General features: G+C 37.9%; 1 protein-coding gene across 2 annotated transcripts in view; it reads right to left on the bottom strand.

Annotated features, from left to right (window-relative positions):
• LOC133645137 (major histocompatibility complex class I-related gene protein-like) overlaps positions 1–22,500 on the bottom strand; it is a 200,020-nt gene that overhangs the window by 106,761 nt on the left and 70,759 nt on the right. The window contains exons 1-2 of one of the 2 annotated variants that reach the window (XM_062039972.1): positions 20,047–20,142; positions 16,552–16,719 (exon numbers count right to left, since the gene is read on the bottom strand). The gene's annotated coding sequence lies outside the window, so the exon portion shown is untranslated. Of the gene's footprint in view, positions 1–16,551; positions 16,720–20,046; positions 20,143–22,500 lie in introns of those variants that run through there. The other variant, XM_062039973.1, reaches the window with a different exon arrangement.

Genomic DNA, 22,500 nt, shown 5'->3' on the forward strand with positions numbered 1-22,500 from the left:
ATTTGTAATCCGTTTAATGCATGGTTGATGTCCTTTGAAAAGGTTCCATAAGGGACGTTTGCCCAAATCAAGTTTTTAGTTCTGGAGGAAGTATTAATAGATGGTAGTATTGTTTTTGGATCGATATCAGTTGGGTGATATTAATATTGTCCAAGAAATTTCTCTTTTTAGTTTTTGCTCAGAAATATATGTGGTTTTTTTTATATGTATTGTTCTAATATAGTGTTGATAAACTCCTTGGGAGCATGAATGAGAGCCAATTTCAGTTTTTTATTTTGTTTACTATTTTTGCATTATTTTACTGGATTAATTAAAACAAACCTGTATGCAATAAAGAGGATGTTTTGCATTATTTTTTATTATATTCTCTTTGTTTATAATGTATAGTTTCTGCTAAATCTACTCTCTATTTATGTTTTTTTCATTTTTATTTGTTTTTCTGCAGCTGTTACATATACTGTAATATTTGTACATGGTAATTGAGATTTGTTATATATTTTATATATTATATAGAAATATAATATATCAGTATATATTATATACTGTATATATAATATGTAAATATTACATGTATTTTATTGCTACTATGGTACATTTTTAGTCTACTTAATACCTGAATTATCCTTTCCATCCTTACCCTTTCCATCCTTTGAATCTGAGCTACTGTGTGGAACAATAATACATATTTTATTTGTAAAAAGCACTTTACATTGAGTAAACAACCTCAAAGTGCTACAGTGTATTAAATATATTTTTTAAATGAAAAGATTAAAAAAATAAAAACTACAACAGCCAAACAGCTAAAACTAGTATGCATATATCTAAAAAAAAAGAAGTTTTTAAGCCTTTTTTAAAAGCATCCACAGTCTGTGATACCCTCAGGTGGTCAGGGAGAGCGTTCCACAGACTGGGAGCAATTTCCCTTGTGGATCAATAAAGTTTGTCTAAGTCTAAGTAATTGTTCAAAAATAACTGTGTTGAGACACCTTTTTTGTTTGGCTAAAATCTGTGTCCTGCATTTTACCCTGATCATAATCGTGATCAACAAATTAAAGAAAAACAAATGTTTTTAAAAAATCCCATGATCTTCAATTTGAAAAAACGTCCAAGGAAAAAAAAAAAAACTTCCAAAAAATGACGTTTTACTCAAAAATTACATTTAAAAAAATCTCACTAAGAAAAGACTGTGGATCTCAGTGGTTTTATTTGATCCAATGTATTAACAAAAGAAACAGAATAACAGCCATGTTCAAATTTCATGTAGAGTTCCAAGTACAGTATTTATAACTTGTGAGCAGACTTTCAACACAGCGTGAGAACTTTTGTTCCAAAACACCTTCACCAGAGTGTGGTCCTGCATACCTGACGACCTGTGACAAAGCTTTGCTAATTGACTCGCATCAAACAGACTGATATTCTCATTAAAATGTTTTATTTACTTAATTATTTAAAAAAAAAAAAAAGTTGTTTTTAATCCATCAAGGCAATTGGAGTTACACAACAAGGCTGAGTTGACTTCTGCTTTTGGATCCGAGATGACTCATTTTTGATGACTCAGTCACATTTTCTGTCTCCTAAATATTTGATCGGAAATTCACTTGGTCGAACCTAATATTTTAATTAAAATCGACTAAACAGAAGTTATTAATAATTTAGGTTTGACAGGAAATACCATGAATCTATGTTTCAGCAGCACCCACAGAGACCTGTAAACAATCTGTCGGATGAATTAGAGCTTTTCTGCTTGTATAAAATCGGACTTTATGAGGCACTAGTTCCACCTAGTCCAGCATACCTAAATTCTTGGCCTTTATTGTGTTTTGTTGGCATTTTTATATAAAAAACTAGTGTCACTTACATATATTGCAATTTATTAGACAAGGCATTATCAGAGGCAATTCTCCCTCTACACCACCAACGTGGCTGCTTAGGGTCTCGCAGCCATTAGGTCATCATTTTTAATGTATATCATTTATTGTATCTCAACTATATATATATATATATAGTTGAGATACAATAAATACTATATATATATATATATATATATATATATATATATATATATATATATATATATATATATATATATATATATATATATATATATATATATATATATATATTAGGGCTGCAACAACTAATTGATTATAAAAATAGTTGGCGATTAATTTAGTCATCGATTCGTTGGATCTATGCTATGCGCAGAGGCAATTTTTTTACTTTATTAAAAAAAATAATAATAAAAAAATAAAAAAATATATATATATTTTTTTATAAACCTTTATTTATAAACTGCAACATGTACAAACAGCTGAGAAACAATCAAAATAAGTATGGTGCCAGTATGCTGTTTTTTTCAATACAATACTGAAAAGGATAGAAATGTAGTTTGTCTCTTTTATCCGATTATTAATCGATTAATCGAAGTAATCGACAGATTAATCGATTATCACATTAATCGTTAGTTGCATCCCCAATATATATATATATAAAAACATACATACTGTATATATACAGTGATTTCCAGCGAGGAACTGTCATAAGATGCCACCTGTACAACAAATCCAGTCGTGAAATTTACTCGCTCCTAAATATTCCAAAGTCAACTTTATTATAAGAAAAGTGAAGAGTTTGGGAACAACAGCAACTCAGCCACCAAGTGGTAGAACATGTAAACTGACAGAGAGGGGTCAGCGGATGCTGAAGCGCATAGTGCAAAGACTTTCTGCACAGTCAGTTGCTACAGAGCTCCAAACTTCATGTGACCTTCCAATTAGCCCACGTACAGTACGCAGAGAGCTTCATGGAATGGGTTTCCATGGCCGAGCAGCTCCCTCTAAGCCATACATCACCAAGTCCAATGCAAAGCGTGGGATGCAGTGGTGTAAAGCACGTCGCCACTGGACTCTAGAGTAGTGGAGACACCTTCTCTGGAGTGATGAATCACACTTTTCCATCTGGTAATCTGATGGACCAGTCTGGGTTTGTTGGAGGTTGCCAGGAGAACGCTACATTTTGGACTGCATTGTGCAGAGTGTGAAATTTGGTGGAGGAGGACACATGGTGTGGGGTGGTTTTTCCAAGGACTTGGGCTTGGCTCCTTAGTTCCAGTGAAAGGAACTTTGAATGCTCCAGGATACCAAAACATTTCGGACAATTCCATGGGATGGCACTTCAAGTTCATATGTGAGTAAAGGCAGGTGGCCAAATACTTTTGGCAATATAGTGTACGTTGGCTTGATGCAAAAATAACCTATTGATTTGTGTTTCTCTTGTCTTTCACCAATTTTGTTAAAACAAATTCATTTTTAATGTTTAGGCAAAGACTGCATTGATGTTAACCTTTATGACCCAGCGAGTGTGAAGCTGGTTGCAATCTAGGGCTTTTCTAATGTACAGTATCAGCTCACAAACTAACTGCTGCTGTTGGCAAACTAACACCACCAATGGGGGTTTAAGTGTCGACCTTTAGGGCAGATCTATAGAAAGAATAAAAAAGGGATGAATTAGTTTCATCTTGCCATCAGTGTTTGATGAGCAAAAGCTACCTGCCATTTGCTTTGTCTGGCGGCGTGTCTGTGACAATCAAAACGCCGCCATCAGCATCCAGCAGATTTCTGGCCGGCGTGTTTCTCCTTGCGGTGAAGAGCTGATCAGTCTCCATCACAACACAGCCTACAGAAGGCTGTTAATGGCTCCATTAAAGAGCAGGCATCGCACAAGGTGTGGAGTTTGCAGGTAGCTTGCACCATATCCACAATGTCTACGGAAAACTGTACTCAGGCGGTACTGCATCAAAAAGCGACACACACACACACACAGTCGTGGTCAAACGTTTACATACACTTATAAAGAACATAATGTCATGGCTGTCTTGAGTTTCCAATCATTTCTACAAGTCTTATTTTGTTGTGATAGAGTGATTGGAGCACATACTTGTTTGTCACAAAAAACATTCATGAAATGTGGTTCTTTTATGAATTTATTAGCTTCTGGCAAGCTTCTGGTTACATTTTTGACCACTCCTCTTGACAAAATTGGTGCAGTTCAGCTAAATTTCAATCAATCAATCAATCAATGTTTATTTATATAGCCCTAAATCACAAGTGTCTCAAAGGGCTGCACAAGCCACTACGACATCCTCGGTACAGAGCCCACATATGGGCAAGGAAAAACTCACCCCAGTGGGACGTCAATGTGAATGGCTATGAGAAACCTTGGAGAGGACCGCATATGTGGGTATCCCCCCCCCTGGGTATCCCCCCCCCCTCTAGGGGAGACCGAAAGCAATGGATGTCGAGTGGGTCTGACATAATATTGTGAAAGTCCAGTCCACAGTGGATCCAACACATCAGCGAGAGTCCAGTCCATAGTGGGGCCAGCAGTAAACCGTCCCGAGCGGAGACGGGTCAGCAGCGCAGAGATGTCCCCAACCGATGCACAGGCTAGCGGTCCACCCGGGGTCCCGACTCTGGACAGCAAGCACTTCATCCATGGCCACCGGACCTGTGCAACCCCCCCTCCAAGGAAGAGGGGAGCAGAGGAGAGAAGAAAAGAAACTGCAGATCAACTGGTCTAAAAATGGGGTCTATTTAAAGGCTAGAGTATACAAATGAGTTTTAAGATGAGACTTAAATGCTTCTACTGAGGTAGCATCTCTAACTGTTACCGGGAGGGCATTCCATAGTACTGGAGCCCGAACAGAAAACGCGCTATAGCCCGCAGACTTTTTTTTGGCTCTGGGAATCACTAATAAACCGGAGTTCTTTGAACGCAGATTTGTTGGTTTTCTGACATGGACTTGTTTCTTCAGCCTTGTCCACACGTTTAAGTCAGGACTTTGGTAAGGCCATTCTAAAACCTTCATTCTAGCCTGATTTAGCCATTCCTTTACCAATTTTGACGTGTGTTTGGGGTCATTGTCCTGTTGGAACACCCAACTGCGCCCAAGACCCAAACTCCGGGCTGATGATTTTAGGTTGTCCTGAAGAATTTGGAGGTAATTCTCCTTTTTCATTGTCCCATTTACTCTCTGTAAAGCACCAGTTATATTGGCAGCTAAACAGGCCCAGAGCATAATACTACCACCACCATGCTTGATGGTAGGATGGTGTTCTTGGGATTAAAGGCCTCTCCTTTTCTCCTCCAAACATATTGCTGGGTATTGTGGCCAAACAGCTCAATTCTTGTTTCATTTGACCACAGAACTTTCCTCCAGAAGGTCTTATCTTTGTCCATGTGATCAGCAGACATTTTTAGACGAGTATAAAGGTGTGGCTTCTGGAGCAAGGGCTTCCTTCTTGCATGGTAGCCTCTCAGTCCATGGCAATGCAAAACACACTTGACTGTGGACACTGACACCTGTGTTCCAGCAGCTTTCAATTCATTGCAGACCTGCTTTTTGGTGGTTCTCGGTTGACTCTTGATCATCCTGAGCAATTGTCTCTCAGCAGCAGGTGATAGCTTGCGTTTTCTTCCTGATCGTGGCAGTGATAAAACTGTGCCTTGCACTTTATACTCACAAGCAATTGTTCTTGGGACCTTAAGCTACTTTGAAATGGCTCAAGGTGACTTTCATGACTTGTTCAAGTCAATGATTCATTTTTTCAGACCTGTGCTGAGTTCCTTTGACTTTCCCATTGTCCCATTTGTAACCGAGTCTAATGACTGCATCACATGAGCCCTATTTAAAGGGCTCAGAGAAGTAAACAGGTGTCATCAATCATAATCACTCACATGAAGTTAAGAGGCCATGCCATGAAGCTAATTTGATTTGATTGTAATTTTTCTACATCACCAACATTGATAATGTATGTTGCTGTATGTATACTTTTGACCCAGCAGATTTGCTCACATTTTCAGTAGACCCATAATAAATTCATAAAAGAAGCAAACTTCATGAATGTTTTTTGTGACCAACAAGTATGTGCTCCAATCACTCTATCACAAAAAAATAAGAGTTGTAGAAATGATTGGAAACTCAAGACAGCCATGACATGTTCTTTACAAGTGTATGTAAACTTTTGACCACGGCAGTATATACAAAACCCAAAATCAGTGAAGTTGGCACGTTCTGTAATTCGTAAATAAAAACAGAATACAGTGATTTGCAAATCATTTTCAACTAATATTCAATTGAATAGACTGCAAAGACAAGATACTTAATGTTCAAACTGGTAAACTCTGTTATTTTTTGCAAATATTAGCTCATTCGGAATTTGATGCCTGCAACATGTTTCAAAAAAGCTGGCACAAGTGGCAAAAAAGACAGAGAAAGTTGAAGCTAATTGGGAACAGGTGGGTGCCATGATTGGGTACAAAAGCAGCTTCCATGAAATGCTCAGTCATTCACAAACAAGGATGGGGCGAGGGTCACCACTCTGTCAACAAATACGTGAGCAAATTGTCCAACAGTTTAAGAACAACGTTTCTCAACCAGCTATTGCAAGGAGTTGAGGGATTTCACCATCCACGGTTTGTAATATCAAAAGGTTCAGAGAATCTGGAGAAATCACTGCACGTAAGCGGCAAGGCCGAAAACCAACATTGAATGCCCCTGACCTTCAATCCCTCAGGCGGTACTGCATCAAAAAGCGACACCAGTGTGTAAAGGATATCACCACATGGGCTCAGGAACACTTCAGAAAACCACTGTCAGTCGCTACATCTGTAAGTGCAAGTTAAAGCTCTACTATGCAAAGCCAAAGCCCATGAGTACCCTATTTGTTTTTTTTCTAATCAGCCTGACCTTGGCCGGATAATACGGATAATACTTCCAATTCGTGTTTTTTGGATGTCACTCCAAAAAGTTTCCTCTTTTTGAACCTGCATTCACGTCCCCAGCCCGCTCATTTCCATTATTCTTGTCGGCAGCGAGCATTGTCTCGGTGTTCCTGCGTGCTCTTCCCCTGCGTTTGTTTCCAACTTCCTGTTCGGCGTGTTGCGCTTCAAACTAAACAATTAATGACTCCTACTTCTCCCCGCGTACATCACTGACCCTGACCGCTATTGTTATTCACTTCTAATTGGGCGCGGCTGCCGCATGTGAATCGCGCAGGCAGAAGCGTCCTCACTCAACTCCTCGCTCCCAAGGCCTTGCATGAATGATTAAGAAGCTGGTTATTGTCTCAACTTATACTATATATATATATATATATATATATATATACTTTCCCCTGCAAACTTACACATGAATATCACATGCTAATTTGCATGCATTCATGTATTAATGAGGGCTTGCATCAGTGGTCACCTGAACATACCACTAATATGTTTAATTAATAATACGGAAACTACTTAAGAATCATCCCGACTTAATTCTTAAGTCACCAAAGTAATTGGGAATAGACTTTATGCAAATGATTCGCTGCAGAGTTTTTGTCTCTGGTTTTGGAGCATTTATGGCAAATAATTAGAATACAGAGAACACCAATAAAGGTTGAGTTTGAGTTTATTTGGAACATGCAAGCATACACATGATACATCACAATTTCCAGTTTCTCTTTTCAACATGTTCGAAAAGGAGTAGGAAGAAGCAGAGCTTTTTTAATCCTACCCCTTTTCTTTTACATAACAGTTGCTAAAACTTTTGTTCACTTCCTGTTCTCAATTTATTCACAATATACATATATAATCACAATAAAAATAAATAAATAATTGGTGAAGTTAGTCATATTACATATGAGATAAGTAAGATTATTTTGAGAATGAAAGAATGGATGGATAGAATAAATGTATAAATACACAAAGGTGTTGTAGAAAATGGCAGCAAGTTGGCATTTAATATGGGAAAGGCATTTATAGAATAATTCTGATATAAATGAGATAGATTCATCAAAACACATTGAGGTGGAGCCTATATTGCATGGGTGTTCAAAATGCGGGCCAAATGCGGCCCGCCGGCGTCTCTAATGTGGCCCGCGAGACAGCATGAATCCAACAAGCAATTTGGCTGCGGGCGTTTACATTTTATATTTGAATATCTGGCGGATTTATTGATGCTTGTTTATCTCCATGGAGTGTACTTTGTAGAGAATACATGCACAGCATATACTGAAATGACCCAATCCAAACAACCTTCCCTAGTCATGGCACAAGAAAAAACAATTCAACCAGCACAAAAAGTCAACAAACATGCCACACATAACACAACCTACTCACTAAACTTTGTGGATATTAAATAAAACAGCCAACCAAAATAAAAAAATAAAAAATACATTTTACACCCGTTTAAATCCATTACAAAGCATGATGGGAAAATGCAAAAAAAAAATCAACACTTTCCACACTTAACCCTGTTAGGCACATTTTAGCTGCTTGATATTTCTGATTGATTACAACACTTTAAGGAAGCCACCACGAAGGTAAACAAGGTAGGAGTTGAACCTTCACATACCTTTTAATATTCAATTATATTAATTATCAAATATGAATCCATTGTTATTATAATATGTACACATATGTATAGGCTACAAACACACACACTATATGTACATAGTTACTTTGCATGCAGCAAATTTTTTTAGCCCAATGCGGCCCCCTAGTCAAAAAGTTTGGACCCCCCTGCTATATTGTATCATCCCATAATTGGGGAATTAAACAATGTAACAAAGTTTTCCAAAATAAATCAACTCAAGTTATGGAAAACAATGCCAACATGGCACTGCCATATTTATTATTGAAGTCACAAAGTGCATTATGTTTTTTTAACATGCCTCAAAACAGCAGCTTGGAATTTGGGACATGCTCTCCCTGAGAGAGCATGAGGAGGTTGAGGTGGGCGGGGTTGAGGTGAAGGGGCTAGGGGGTAGCGGGGGTTTATATTGTAGCCTCCCGGAAGAGTTAGTGCTGCAAGGGGTTCTGGGTATTTGTTCTGTTGTGGATGTTCTCCCAAAATGTGTTTGTCATTCTTGTTTGGTGTGGGTTCACAGTGTGGCGCATATTTGTAACAGTGTTAAAGTTGTTTATACGGCTACCCTCAGTGTGACCTGTATGGCTGTTGACCAAGTATGCATGGCATTCACTTGCGTGTGTGAAAAGCCGTAGATATTATGTGATTGGGCCGGCACGCAAAGGCAGTGCCTTTAAGGCACGCCTCATATATTGTTGTCTGGGAGAAATTCAGGAGAATGGTTGCCCCGGGAGATTTTCGGGAGGGACACTGAAATTCTGGAGTCTCCCGGGAAAATCGTGAGGGTTGGCAAGTATGACTAGGGGACGCAACTGCTCTGTACTTCTCCCTATGTCCGTGTACCACTCCGTACAGCGGCGTTTTGAAACCGATACCGATAATTTCCGATATTACATTTTAAAGAATTTATCGATCGATAAAATTGGCAGTCCGATATTATCGGACATCTCTAGTTAGAACTGTACACTACTTTATATTAGAAATGGCAACAGCGGAAAATGAATGCCGCACAACAAAAGGACAGATACAAAGAAGGAGCTTTTTGACTAGGGCCCCGGCTACAATGGTCGGGCGCGCACATTTTTGGGACTTATGCAGATCCCAAATACACATCAGCAGGAACCAATAGGTAAGAAAAGTTAGTTTTGCATAATGAATTGAAAAGAAAACGGCAGATAATGTGAAGTGAATTGTGAAGTGAAGTGAATTATATTTATATAGCGCTTTTCTCTAGTGACTCAAAGCGCTTTACATAGTGAAAACCCAATATCTAAGTTAAACCAGTGTGGGTGGCACTGGGAGCAGGTGGGTAAAGTGTCTTGCCCAAGGACACAACGGCAGTGACTAGGATGGCGGAAGCGGGGATCGAACCTGCAACCCTCAGGTTGATGGCACGGCCACTCTACCAACCGAGCTATACCGGCACCTAATGGGTGCCATTTTGGGATCGTATAGACACACCATAATAATACGCGTATGTTGAAGCACAGCACGTCTGACTACGTAGCCGTAATGGGCCGACCATCCATCAAACGTTACGGCTTCGTAGTTTACCAAAGTCGTATCTAAACATTTTGACATATTTTTGAGCGCCGTGTGTTACGTTCAACTTTCTCGCTTGCTTGCTTGCTAACATGTACTTGCTTGTGTCATTTATTGAACAGGGGTCGTCAACATGCAGTCCACACGTATCTCTAATGTCTGACTGCCATCTACTGGTCACACTTATTACCCAATGCAGCAAATAAAAACGCCTTCGAGGTCGGTAGGCGCACCGGGTAATGAGGCGCACTGTTGATTTTTGAGAAAATTAAAAATTATTTTAAGTGCACCTTATAGTCTGAAAAAAAGGTGCCTTTGAAAAATACGGAAACTTTTGTTTGGTGGTGATGTTGGTATTGTTGTTGGTGAATCAATGCACACACAGAGCTCATACAAGCAGAAACAGTGTGAAGAGGAAGAAAGGCTAAAAACCTGCAATTATACTGGTAAATAAAGAGGTTGCGCAAAGTGCAATATGGAGGTATTTGGCCTTCAACACTAACAATAAAGGTGAAAATATAATTACGGAAACGCGGCTTGGACTTCAAACTCAGGTGAAGATTGACAGAACAAGCATCCAGACTCGCACAAGGAGTTTCAATGACCGACAGGTAACAATGTAGTTAACTTGCTCACCTGTTGTGAACATAGATTTGTAGACGCTCACACAGCTGGTTGGCTTGTTGCTAATTACCATCGAAGTCTGAACCGCCCAGGTAGCGTAAACTAATGAAAGCAAGTTGACTGAATTTGATGACAAATTCCTACAATTTGTGATTTATCTTTAATAATGTGTGTTTTACCTTGTACATGTCTTATTCGGGTAGTCTGGACCCCCTCTCCAGGGGCCCCAGACTTAGACTGAATTTTTTTTTTCTCGCCCCCCTCCCCAGCGTTTACCGGTTTCTAATTTTTCAGCGATCCTGTTCTGTCTCCCTGTAATGTTTGTCTGATCTTGAGTGGGATTGTGCTGAAAATCTTAATTTCCCCATTGGGATTATTAAAAGTATTTCTCATTCTGATTTATACACACGGTCTATCCGGGGACATGTATTGTAGCACGGTAGTTTACATCACACCAAGAGGTGGCAGCATACCGAGTCTGGCGATGGTAAGGGGGCGTTCCAAATAGTTATCTACGGATTACTCAAAAATTAATTGATATTATGGGGAATTAATACAAGATTCAGGAGGAGAAACACATACGTAAAGTGAGCTTGTTAGTACAATGTTGGTTCTGGACGCTATGGGCCCTTAAACTGAGGTATGTACCGTACCGTCAGAAACAGTTGCTATGGTTTTAGAACACTAAACAACAATATTGCAGCATTTTCTGATCAAAAGTGGGCAGTGAAGGCAACATTTTTACTGGAACCCAACAGACTGTTGAGGCTGGCATCGACAGGAAGTGGATTTTAGCACGGTAGTTTACATCACACCAAGACAGGTGGCAGCATATCGAGTCTGGCGATGGTAAGGGGGCGTTCCAAAAAAGTTATCTACGGATTACTCAAAAACTAAGTGATATCATGGGGAATTTGATTCAGGAGGATCAATAAATACATAAAGTGAGCTTGTTAGTACAATGTTGGTTTTGGACGCTATGGGCCCTTTAAAACTGAGGTATGTACCGAACCGTCAGAAACAGTTGCTATGGTTTTAGACCAAAAAACAACAATATTGCAACATTTTCTGATCAAAAGTGGGCAGTGAAGGCAACATTTTTACTGGAACCCAACAGACTGTTGAGGCTGGCATCGACAGGAAGTGGATTTTAGCACGGTAGTTTACATCACACCAAGGCAGGTGGTAGTATATAGAGTATGGCGATGGTAAGGGGGCGTTCCAAATAGTTATCTATGGATTACTCAAAAACTAAGTGATATTATGGGGAATTAATACAAGATTCAGGAGGAGCAACAAATACATAAAGTGAGCTTGTTAGTCCAATGTTGATTCTGGACTCTATGGGCCCTTTAAAAATAAGGTATATACCGTACCGTCAGAGACAGTTGCCATGGTTTTAGAACACTAAACAACAATATTGCAACATTTTCTGATCAAAAGTGGGCAGTGAAGGCAACATTTTTACTGGAACCCAACAGACTGTTGAGGCTGGCATCGACAGGAAGTGGATTTTAGCACGGTAGTTTACATCACACCAAGGCAGGTGGTAGTATATAGAGTATGGCGATGGTAAGGGGGCGTTCCAAATAGTTATCTATGGATTACTCAAAAACTAAGTGATATTATGGGGAATTAATACAAGATTCAGGAGGAGCAAAAAATACACAAAGTGAGCTTGTTAGTACAATGTTGGTTCTGGACGCTATGGGCACTTAAACTGAAGTATGTACCGTACTGTCAGAAACAGTTGCTATGGTTTTAGACCACTAAACAACAATATTGCAACCTTTTCTGATCAAAAGTGGGCAGTGAAGGCAACATTTTTACTGGAACCCAACAGACTGTTGAGGCTGGCATCGACAGGAAGTTGGGATGATTCAGTGCAAATTGCTTATTTGAATAGAAACAGGGCCCTCATCAGAAGGTGACACATGATGCAAGGTGTGTGATTGAAGGCTGATGCCTCGCCATATTTGCTGCTCCGGGCAACAGCCGTCATCACTTGGCATCTTCCTCGTCAATGATTCCCAGCAGTGAGAGGAAGTGGGGCAGGGACGAGACGTTTTTTCCACACTGGCAAGAAGGCCCTCGAATTAGATTTTGCAGACATCTGCTCACTGGGAAATGCTCAATATGTCTCCCAGCTGGGGCGCAGTGCGGACGTTCGACACAGCCCCCTGGCCCCGGCCACGCATGTTTTTACATACAAATGACAAGAAAATAGCCTGAGTGAAGAAAGTGAAAGTGTGTTCAGCACATCAACTGCACCGAAGATGCAGGACCTGGCAGCCATTGTTGCTACGCCTCAAGGCAAGACCTGTGCAAATATGACAAATACACTGCCGTTCCTTTGTGTTAAGTCTGTGCTTTGTTTGTGTTGTGTTAAGTCTGTGCTTTGTTTGTGTCCAGAATACATTTTCCACGCCCCCCGCCTTGTCAAAATCCCCCCGCCTTGTCAAAATCTCCCCAAACTTGTCCCATACGTTTGTGCTGGGAATTTGTTTGTCAAACTATTATAGTTTTTATGTTACCTGTTATCATTTTATGTTATTACCATTTTATAATTCCTAATCAGCCCCCCCACTTTGTCAACATCTCCCCAAAACGTGCCCCATACATTTGTGCGGTTCATATTTTGCAATTTTTTTTTATTATGTTGATTACAAAACCCAAAACCAGTGAAGTTGGCACGTTGTGTAAATCGTAAATAAAAACAGAATACAATTGTCGGAATAATTGTATCTAAGTTATCACGTTATGTTCCCGGCAAGCAGACAAAAGCTGTCTTTGATCTTACCAATGAAAAGGCTTGTAAAACTTCACTGTGTACGATGGGAAGCGACATGAATGTGTCAGTTTCTTTGATCTATTATAATGCACAGGAAGATTTTGTCTTGACCCGAGATCTACAAAGCGGAGAGGAAGCAGGACCTGACCCCCCTCCAGGCACCTTTTCTTTTAACTGTTTTGTAACCAAAGGTAACGGCTGTTTACGACCCCCCTTCCTTTAGAAACAGCTGTTGCCATGTAATCAGGGAAAGTTCAAATAAAAGAGGAGGCGTGTGACCTTTCGTCAGAGTGTGGTGGAAGACTGTCCAAAGAGTACAGCCCAGACGTTTCTCCTCAATGAGCTAAATTGAATTATGTCTCTGTTTAATTCCTTGCTTCTTGTCTGTTTAATAGTAACATCTGTATTTGAACCTGCCAACAATGATTTGCAAATCTTTTTCAACCTATATTCAATTGAATAGACTGTAAGACAAGATATTTAACGCTGGAACTGGAAAACTTTGTTATTTTTTGCAAATATTAGCTCATTTGAAATGTGATGCCTGCCACATGTTTCAAAAAAGCTGGCACAAGTGGCAAAAAAGACTGAGCAAGTTGAGGAATGCTCGTCAAACACTTTTTTGGAACATTCCACAGGTGAACAGGCTAATTGGGAACAGGTGGGTGCCATGATTGGGTAAAAAAGCAGCTTCCATGAAATGCTCAGTCATTCACAAACAAGGAGGGGGCGATGGCTTTGTATTATCTACATCTAAGCCACGTTCAAACCAGTGTGGGTGACACTGGGAGCAAGGTGGGTAAAGTGTCTTGCCCAAGGACACAGCGGCAGAGACCGGGATGGTGGAAGCTGGAATCAAACCTCTACCATCCGAGCCAAGCTGCCCCCCACCCCCACAACACACGTTTTTCACAGCACTAAGCAGCACAAACCAATGGTAGTGTTACTCTTGACATTTGCAATGATAAAAGGGGGCCAACTTGACATAGATGACGTCGAGAACTGTTTAGTTTCATCCTTGTTGAGTTTGGCTGCATAGCACCGAATTTAGCGTTGTCTTATCTACATTGTTGATTCGTCTAAATTCCTCGCTGTGGAACAAAAAGCCTGAACCAGGTGGTTCACAGACACAAAAGTACCAGTAGAGCGGAAAAACAAGTTGACTTGTTATGCTTATTTGTGTGTCATTGTATACATTAAACCAGAGGTGTCAAAGGGGTTTTCACTGAGGGCCACATCACAGTTATGTTTGGCCCCAGAGGGCCACTTCTAACAGTGAGTACTATTATTGCACCATTTTTTAATGCATTTTTTTTGTAGATTTTTAAAAAATGTAAAATGTAAAAAAAAAAAGAAGGTAAGTTTCAATAATATCACCTCAAAATGTAGTGCATTTTATTGTAAATGGAAAAACAGTACTGCTGTTTTTATGGTACAAAAAAAAGAAAAAAAGAAGCAGCTCAGTTGCCAGAATTTTACTTTAAAATGTCCTTTTTTTTACTCAAAATTAAAAAAAATGCAATTTTACAGTAAAATGTTGGCACCTGAGCTGCTTTTTTATTTTACAATTAAAAAAACACATTTTTCTATTCTAAAACAAATAACAGCTCAGTTGCCAGAATTTTACAGTAAAATGTACATTTGTTTTTTTACTCAAAATAAAAAAAAATGCAATTTTACAGTAAAATGTTGGCACCTGAGCTGCTTTTTTATTTTTTTAACATTAAAAAAAATAGTTTTACTGTAAAAAATGTTATCTTTTATTTTGAGTAAAACAACAAATTAAAATTTGACATTAAAATTCTAAAAAAAAATAGCAGCTCAGTTGACAGAATTACTGTAAAATTTAATTTTGTTTTTTAAAATTAAAAAAAAAAAGAAGCTATTTTACAGTAAAAAAAAAAGCAGCTCAGTTGCCAGAATTTTACTGTAAAATTTACATTTGTTTTTTTTACTCAGAATTTAAACAAAAAATGTAATTTTACAGTAAAATTTTGGCACCTGAACTGCTTTTTTTTGTTTTGTTTTTACCATTAAAAACAGCATTACTGTTTTTACTGTTTGTACTGGCCTTTACAGTAATATGCCAAAAAATCTACAGTTGTTGATTTGGGGTAAAACAAACAAAAAAACAAGCTGGCAGCTCAGTTGTCAGAATTTTACTGTAAAATTTACTTTTGTTTTTTTACTCAAAATTTTAAAAAAATGCAATTTTAAAATATTTTACCTGAGCTGCCAGCTTTTTTTTATTTATTTTTTTTTACCCCAAATCAACAACTGTAGATTTTTCGGCGTATTACTGTAAAAGCCAAACGACAGCACAGTTCATTACAGTAAAAAAAGTACTGTTATTTTAATTTCTGAAAAAAAAAATGCTGTAAAAACCACAGTAAATTTCACAATTTTACCATTGAATCGATTGCTAATTTTATGTTGTTATGCAATTTGATTGATAACTTGCTTTGAAATCATTATTAGTATTTACTTTTATTTAAAAATGGATAATAAAATTGTGCATAATTAGACAATATCTAAGTTAACATAATTTGCGATTACATGGAGTACATTTTTTTTTTCTCCCAAAATAGAAAGAATACATTTAGTATTCAGTACTTTATTGATACATATTATGTCCAGGCTTTCGAGGGCCAAATAAAATGAAGTGGCAGGCCACATCTGAGTTTGACACCTGTGCATTAAACCATATGTAACTGTCCGCAAAGTATGTAAAATTCACGAAATACCACAAATTCAGTCAGCCATTATGAATATTCCGCTCCGAATACCTTCGGCTATTTTCGGACATTGACATCACTGGAGGAGCACTTCTGCACTTTGACCATATTATTAGGTCAGTCATACTGGAAATACATTTGAAAGAGATGTGCTGTTTATCATTCACAATCCTTATGTAAGACAAGAACACATATGTTTTGCTTTATTTATGCATTCAAAATGGTAAATAAATAGCCTACAATTAAGTCAACAGATAGGAGGGTCCTCTGTTGCGCTCATTATACTCTCAAATATGAGTGATATTGTTATTATAAGCGCTAACGCAGACGGACTATTTTTGCGCCGCATTGCTTTCGCTGCTATTGACACACTGAGCCCGACGGCTGCTTCTGCTTGGTCTCAAACTTGCTCAAAGTAAATTCTAGATTATAATTTATGCATCTCTCACCTGGTAGTTGACAAATGTGGCCATGGATCGACAGGCTGGTCCACTTTCACGTCCCCGAGGTGGCAAAATGGACCCCAAAAGACGCTTCCTGAAGGAACTTTTTTTTCACCCTTTGAGGATTGCGATTGAATCTTCATTTAAATGTGAGCGTCCCTTTGGTCGGCATCCCTGCGAGAGTGGAAATATCACAATAAGTGCTTGTTGTATTATGGTTTGTTATGGTTAGTTTATAGGATGCTGCGGATGCTTTAGTGACACAATGAAACTGCATCCATCACTTGGCTTCTGAAACGTATTGCTCATCCTCTTTGTGTTCGGGCTCAAAATTATAAGGCTCTGGATCATAGTCTTCCAAAAGTAATCGTCGTTGGCTCTCACAAAGTCTGCTTGATGAGCCTTGTTGTTGATGGGGAAGGGATCTGTGGCTCTTAAAGATTCGTCACGGATCACATGGGGGTGTAAAGCAAAAAAATAAATAAATTATGCAACAGTTAGTACTCAGCTAAAGTTGGAGTCCAAACAATTCAGAATACCAACGACAACACAATTCTTAATTATGATTCTGAATCAAATCGAAATGTTTACGTCATACGTTAGACCAGTTTCTGTAACCTTTTTGAAAATGGGTTATTATGATCTATATTCCAAAAATTATATATCGAGAATAGCTTTGAATCGAGAAAATCGATTCCGATTGAAATAGTCACCCTAAGGATCGAAACCGCGTTGATTGGTGAGTTGTTGTAAGATTCACATCCCCATACTTGCCAACCTTGAGACCTCCGATTCTGGGAGGGGGGGGGGGGGGTGTGGGTGGGGGTGGGGGGGGGGGTGTGGCGTGGTCGGGCGGGGGCGGGGATGTGGTTGGGGGCGTGGTTAAGAGTGGAGGTGTATATTTACAGCTAGAATTTACCAACTTGAGTATTTCATATATATATATATATATATATATATATATATATATATATATATATATATATATATATATATATATATATAAAATAGACTTTCAGTGAATTCTAGCTATATATATATTATATATATATATATATATATATATATATATATATATATATATATATATATATACATATATATATATATATATTTATCTTATTATACATATCAATAAAAAATATTTGAATTTCAGTGTTCCGGAGGCTATCCAGTAGATGGCAGTATTGTCCTGTTTAAGAGTTGTCACAACATTGCTGTTTACGGCAGACAAACTGCTTTACGGTAGACGAAAACCTGACTGCTGTTGTGTGTTACCGCGCTGGGAGGACGTTAATGAAACTGCCTAACAATAAACCCACATAAAAAAAACAAGAATTCGCCCTCGATCATTCTACAGTTATAGTGTGATTGGGTAGGCACACTGTTTATATCGTGGGAAAGCGGACGTGAAAACAGACTGTCGCCGCTGTCCCCAGTCAGGTCCGCATGGAGCTGGAGGGGGCGTGGCCTCCAGCTCCGGCTGAATTCCGGGAGATTTTCGGGAGAAAATTTCTTCCGGGAGGTTTTCGGGAGAGGGGCTGAATTCCAGGAGTATCCCGGAAAATCCGGGAGGGTTGGCAAGTATGCATCCCGAACACGTAGCATAGCAGAAATGACATACGACGACCCAGCGATCAGCAAACGCTGCGCATGAACCAAAATAGTTGTTGCTGCCAAGGGTTGAAAACAGGAAATGGAGAATACAAAATAAAAGTGACAGGAAATGTCAAGTTCTTTAGGTATTTTCACAGCCGTGCCCAAACTTGAAAGGGCCAGTTGGACTCAAGAAGGACTCAAAGGGACAACTCAATCCTCTTTCCTTGTGATTTATTGATGTTTGATTTGAAACAATAAAATAAAATGGATTATCAGTGTAAATGAATGGATGAACAGAATGATTAGTCGAATAGGTTGATAACCTTAACCAAACAGAAAAAAACCCACAGTGTTTCATAAACATACAACATAGTACATGCTTTGCTTTTCTTTTAAATCAATCCAACCAAAATTAATTTCCACTGATAGGGCTTAGGTTTAAGAATAAACTTAAATATTTCCAACAATATGAATGAAATTCGATTTAAACAATCCATCCTAATTATAAGAATACACTTAAACATCACTGATAACTTTTTAAATTTACTTTCTCCCCAGTAGTGATGGGTCCGGCAACACCGATGCATCGGCGCAAGCGTCGAGCTCATAGAGCAACACCCTGTGTCGGTGCGCGTACCGCTTTTAGAAAGTCACGTGACCGACCATGCGCTGTTTCGGTCATGTGACCGATACGCCAACTGTGTTGCACTGACGCCTCTTCTGTGCCCTGTGAGCAGGTCTTTTCTACAGCCGGAGAAATAATAACTAAGAAGAGAAATCGTCTGAAATTTAATATGTTGGAAAAACGTTTTTTTTTTAATAAAAATGTGTGAAAAAAATAAATAAATAAGAAAAAAAAAATCCCAGTCCACAAGCATCCTCATTCACAACACGTTCTTAGATTTCCATGTTATGATTAGAGATGATAAATGCTTTAAAATGTAATATCGGAAATTATCGTTATTGTTTTTTTTATTATCGGTATCGTTTATTTTTATTGTTTATTAAATAATCATAAAAAACACAAGAAACACTTACAATTAGTGCACCAACCCAAAAAACCTCCCACCCCCCCTCATTCACACAAAAGGGTTGTTTCTTTCTGTTATTAATATTCTGGTTCCTACATTATATATCAATATATATCAATACAGTCTGCAAGGGATACAGTCCGTAAGCACAAATGATTGTGCGTGCTGCTGCTCCACTAATAGTACTAACCTTTAACAGTTAATTTTACTCATTTTCATTAATTACTAGTTTCTTTGTAACTGTTTTTATATTGTTTTACTTTATTTCTTATTTAAGAAAATGTTTTTAATTTATCTTTTGTAATTTTTTTAAAAAGGAACTTATCTTCACCACACCTGGTTGTCCAAATTAGGCATAATAATGTGTTAATTCCACGACTGTATATATCGGTATCGGTAATTAAGAGTTGGACAATATCGGAATATCGGATATCGGCAAAAAGCCATTATCGGACATCCCTAGTTAATGTTCACATTATTTATTGAGTGTATCTAAAAAAGATAAAAATATATTTTTATTTAAATGAAGATATGAAATAATCCTAAATGAAATACAATGACTTGGTTTATATTATTGTATATACTAGGTCATAAAATCAGTGTCAGTTGAGTCGCTCCATAGGTTGCCTGTAGGGATTTTTAATGTCCAGCAGATGTCAGTATTTAGTGACACAGTATCAATACAGTTTTGCAATGTGTCGAAACGCTTCATGACGCCTCATCAACCCATCACTAGAATACACTTGAACATCACTGATAACTTTTTAAATGTACTTTCAGTCAACTTAAACAATTTTGCAAACATCAGTGAAATTATATTCTTTAAACATTCTCTCCAGTGAAATGATCTTCTCTCCCTCGGTTTCCTCACCAGTTGTGTCTTCTGAGTCCACACAGGAGCTGTCTTCCTTCCTCTTAGCATGTCAAAAAGGGGTGACTGACTGACTGAAACTCAAACATTTCTGAGCAGGTGAACAGGTGCATTCAATCAAACCAATCTGTTGGAAGCAGGTGGAGTTGTTCAGCCCTCAGCTCTCACTGTTGCCCCTTCAGGCCTGGAGTGTGCTCTGCAAGTCAGTGGTGTTTGCGCTGCTCTGTACTTTGACTTGAATAGACAAACCCAAAAAAAAAAAAAAGACTATACTGTCCAAAATAGAATTATTGTATATTTAGGGATGTTCCAATTGTATGCGACCGATCCCGATACCAATCATCATTCGATACCATTACCGACACTGATCCCATGTATGAACTGTCAACTTTTAAATTTCAATAGCACACAATAACTATACAAAAGCAAACTACTATCTACTACTCTTTTAAAGCCTTTGTTTTTTTTCCTCGGAACTAAATAAAAAAAAACAAAAAAGATTTTGAGAAAATAAAAATATCAACATAATCACTCGAATATCAATCACATACTGATACTGCCTTTGATATCGGCAACACCAATGCATGGCTGGATCCGCCCTTCTCTTTCGTGCCAAGTACTGACCGTGACAATGCTGACACACCAACACTGGCTGTTATATTATCCTCTATCTAGACTCTTATTTTGTTAATTTCCTTTGAATATCTGCTGCAATGTGCTTCCATTGACACTTCTTAAACTTAACCAGGTACTTTTTTTTCTTGGTGTTACGTTAGCTATTAGCATGTCCGCTCCTGGCTTGCTCTCAGTGTGTAACATGTTTTGCCTTGTCTTCCAGTGATAATAGTAGACCGATTCCGATACCAATCATTATTCGATACCATTACCGATACTGATCCCATGTATTAACTGTCAACTTTTACATTTCAATAGCACACCAATAACTATACAAAAGCAAACTACAATCTACCACTCTTTGTTTTTTTCCTCGGAAATAAATAAAACAAACAAAAAAGATTTTGAGATAATAAAAATATCAACATAATCACTTGAATATCAATCACATACTGATACTGCCTTTGATATCGGCAACACCAATGCATGGCTGGATCCGCCCTTCTCTTTCGTGCCAAGTACTGACCGTGACAATGCTGACACACCAACACTGGCTGTTATATTATCCTCTATCTAGACTCTTATTTTGTTAATTTCCTGTGAATATCTGCTGCAATGTGCTTCCATTGACACTTCTTAAACTTAACCAGGTACTTTTTTTTCTTGGTGTTACGTTAGCTATTAGCATGCCCTCTCCTGGCTTGCTCTCAGTGTGTGCAACATGTTTTGCCTCGTCTTCCAGTGATAATAATACTTGATAGTTATACTCAAGATACTAAGAAATGCAGTTTATTGCCATAATGGAGGTGATTATTATTAGCTGAAAATGGGCATATTATAGATATAGTTGCAGATGGTGATTAATCATGATTAATTAATAAATAAATAAAAATCAGATGTATATATATATATATATATATATATATATATATATATATATATATATATATATATATATATATATATATATATATATATATATATATATATATTTACAGTGTGTATGTATGTGTATGTGTGTGTGTATGTATATATATGTATCTGTTTAGATTTTTTTTTTTTTTCTGATTATTATTATTATTAATGTATTATTATTAATTTTTTTGTTTATTTAATTGATGTATTTGTAGATACTACTTTGTTTTTTTTGCTGTTCCTTTCTTTTTTTGGGAGGGGGGGGGGTGGTATGGTTGGGATATAAACAAAACATATTTTGACATTTAGGGCAGACAACAGATATATGATGTATGTGAATATGATGTAATGGATAGGAATGTCTGATGCTGGATGTCAATAATAAAAAAAAAATTATACAAAATAATAATAATAATCTGAATTATATTCTTAATCATTAAAAGCCTCCCAAAAAACACTACATTTTTAACCCAATGCAATGCAATGCGGTTTGATTTAGCGTGATACACACTAGTAACATATGCATGTTTATTTCTTCAATTTTAGTGTGCTAACTGAGTGCTTTTTGGCAGATTGATTTTGTTCGTCCACTCCTCCTCAATCATCAGCATTCTTGTAAAAAGTTGAAACTTTCTCTGCCATGCATGAATCACACGGACGCTGTAAACCGCGGCCATCTGGACACTTTATGCACTGTAAAAACAAAGTAAACGCATGGAATTTTGCAGACGCTCATGCAAAAAAACCCAAACTCTCGTTAAAGAGTGATTTAGCTTTTAACGGCTCTGCTTTAATTGTGCTCGTACGCCATTGATTGAAAACGAGCATGCTTACAATCTTTGTAAGGCATAGTGATGTAATCAATGGGCTGGATCCTCGGGGTGTCAAAAACTTGTAACTAAGACTCAGACCATCTGCTTCCCC

The sequence above is a fragment of the Entelurus aequoreus genome, linkage group LG28 (genome assembly GCF_033978785.1).
Source record: "Entelurus aequoreus isolate RoL-2023_Sb linkage group LG28, RoL_Eaeq_v1.1, whole genome shotgun sequence".
In the NCBI taxonomy this organism is placed as follows: domain Eukaryota; kingdom Metazoa; phylum Chordata; class Actinopteri; order Syngnathiformes; family Syngnathidae; genus Entelurus; species Entelurus aequoreus.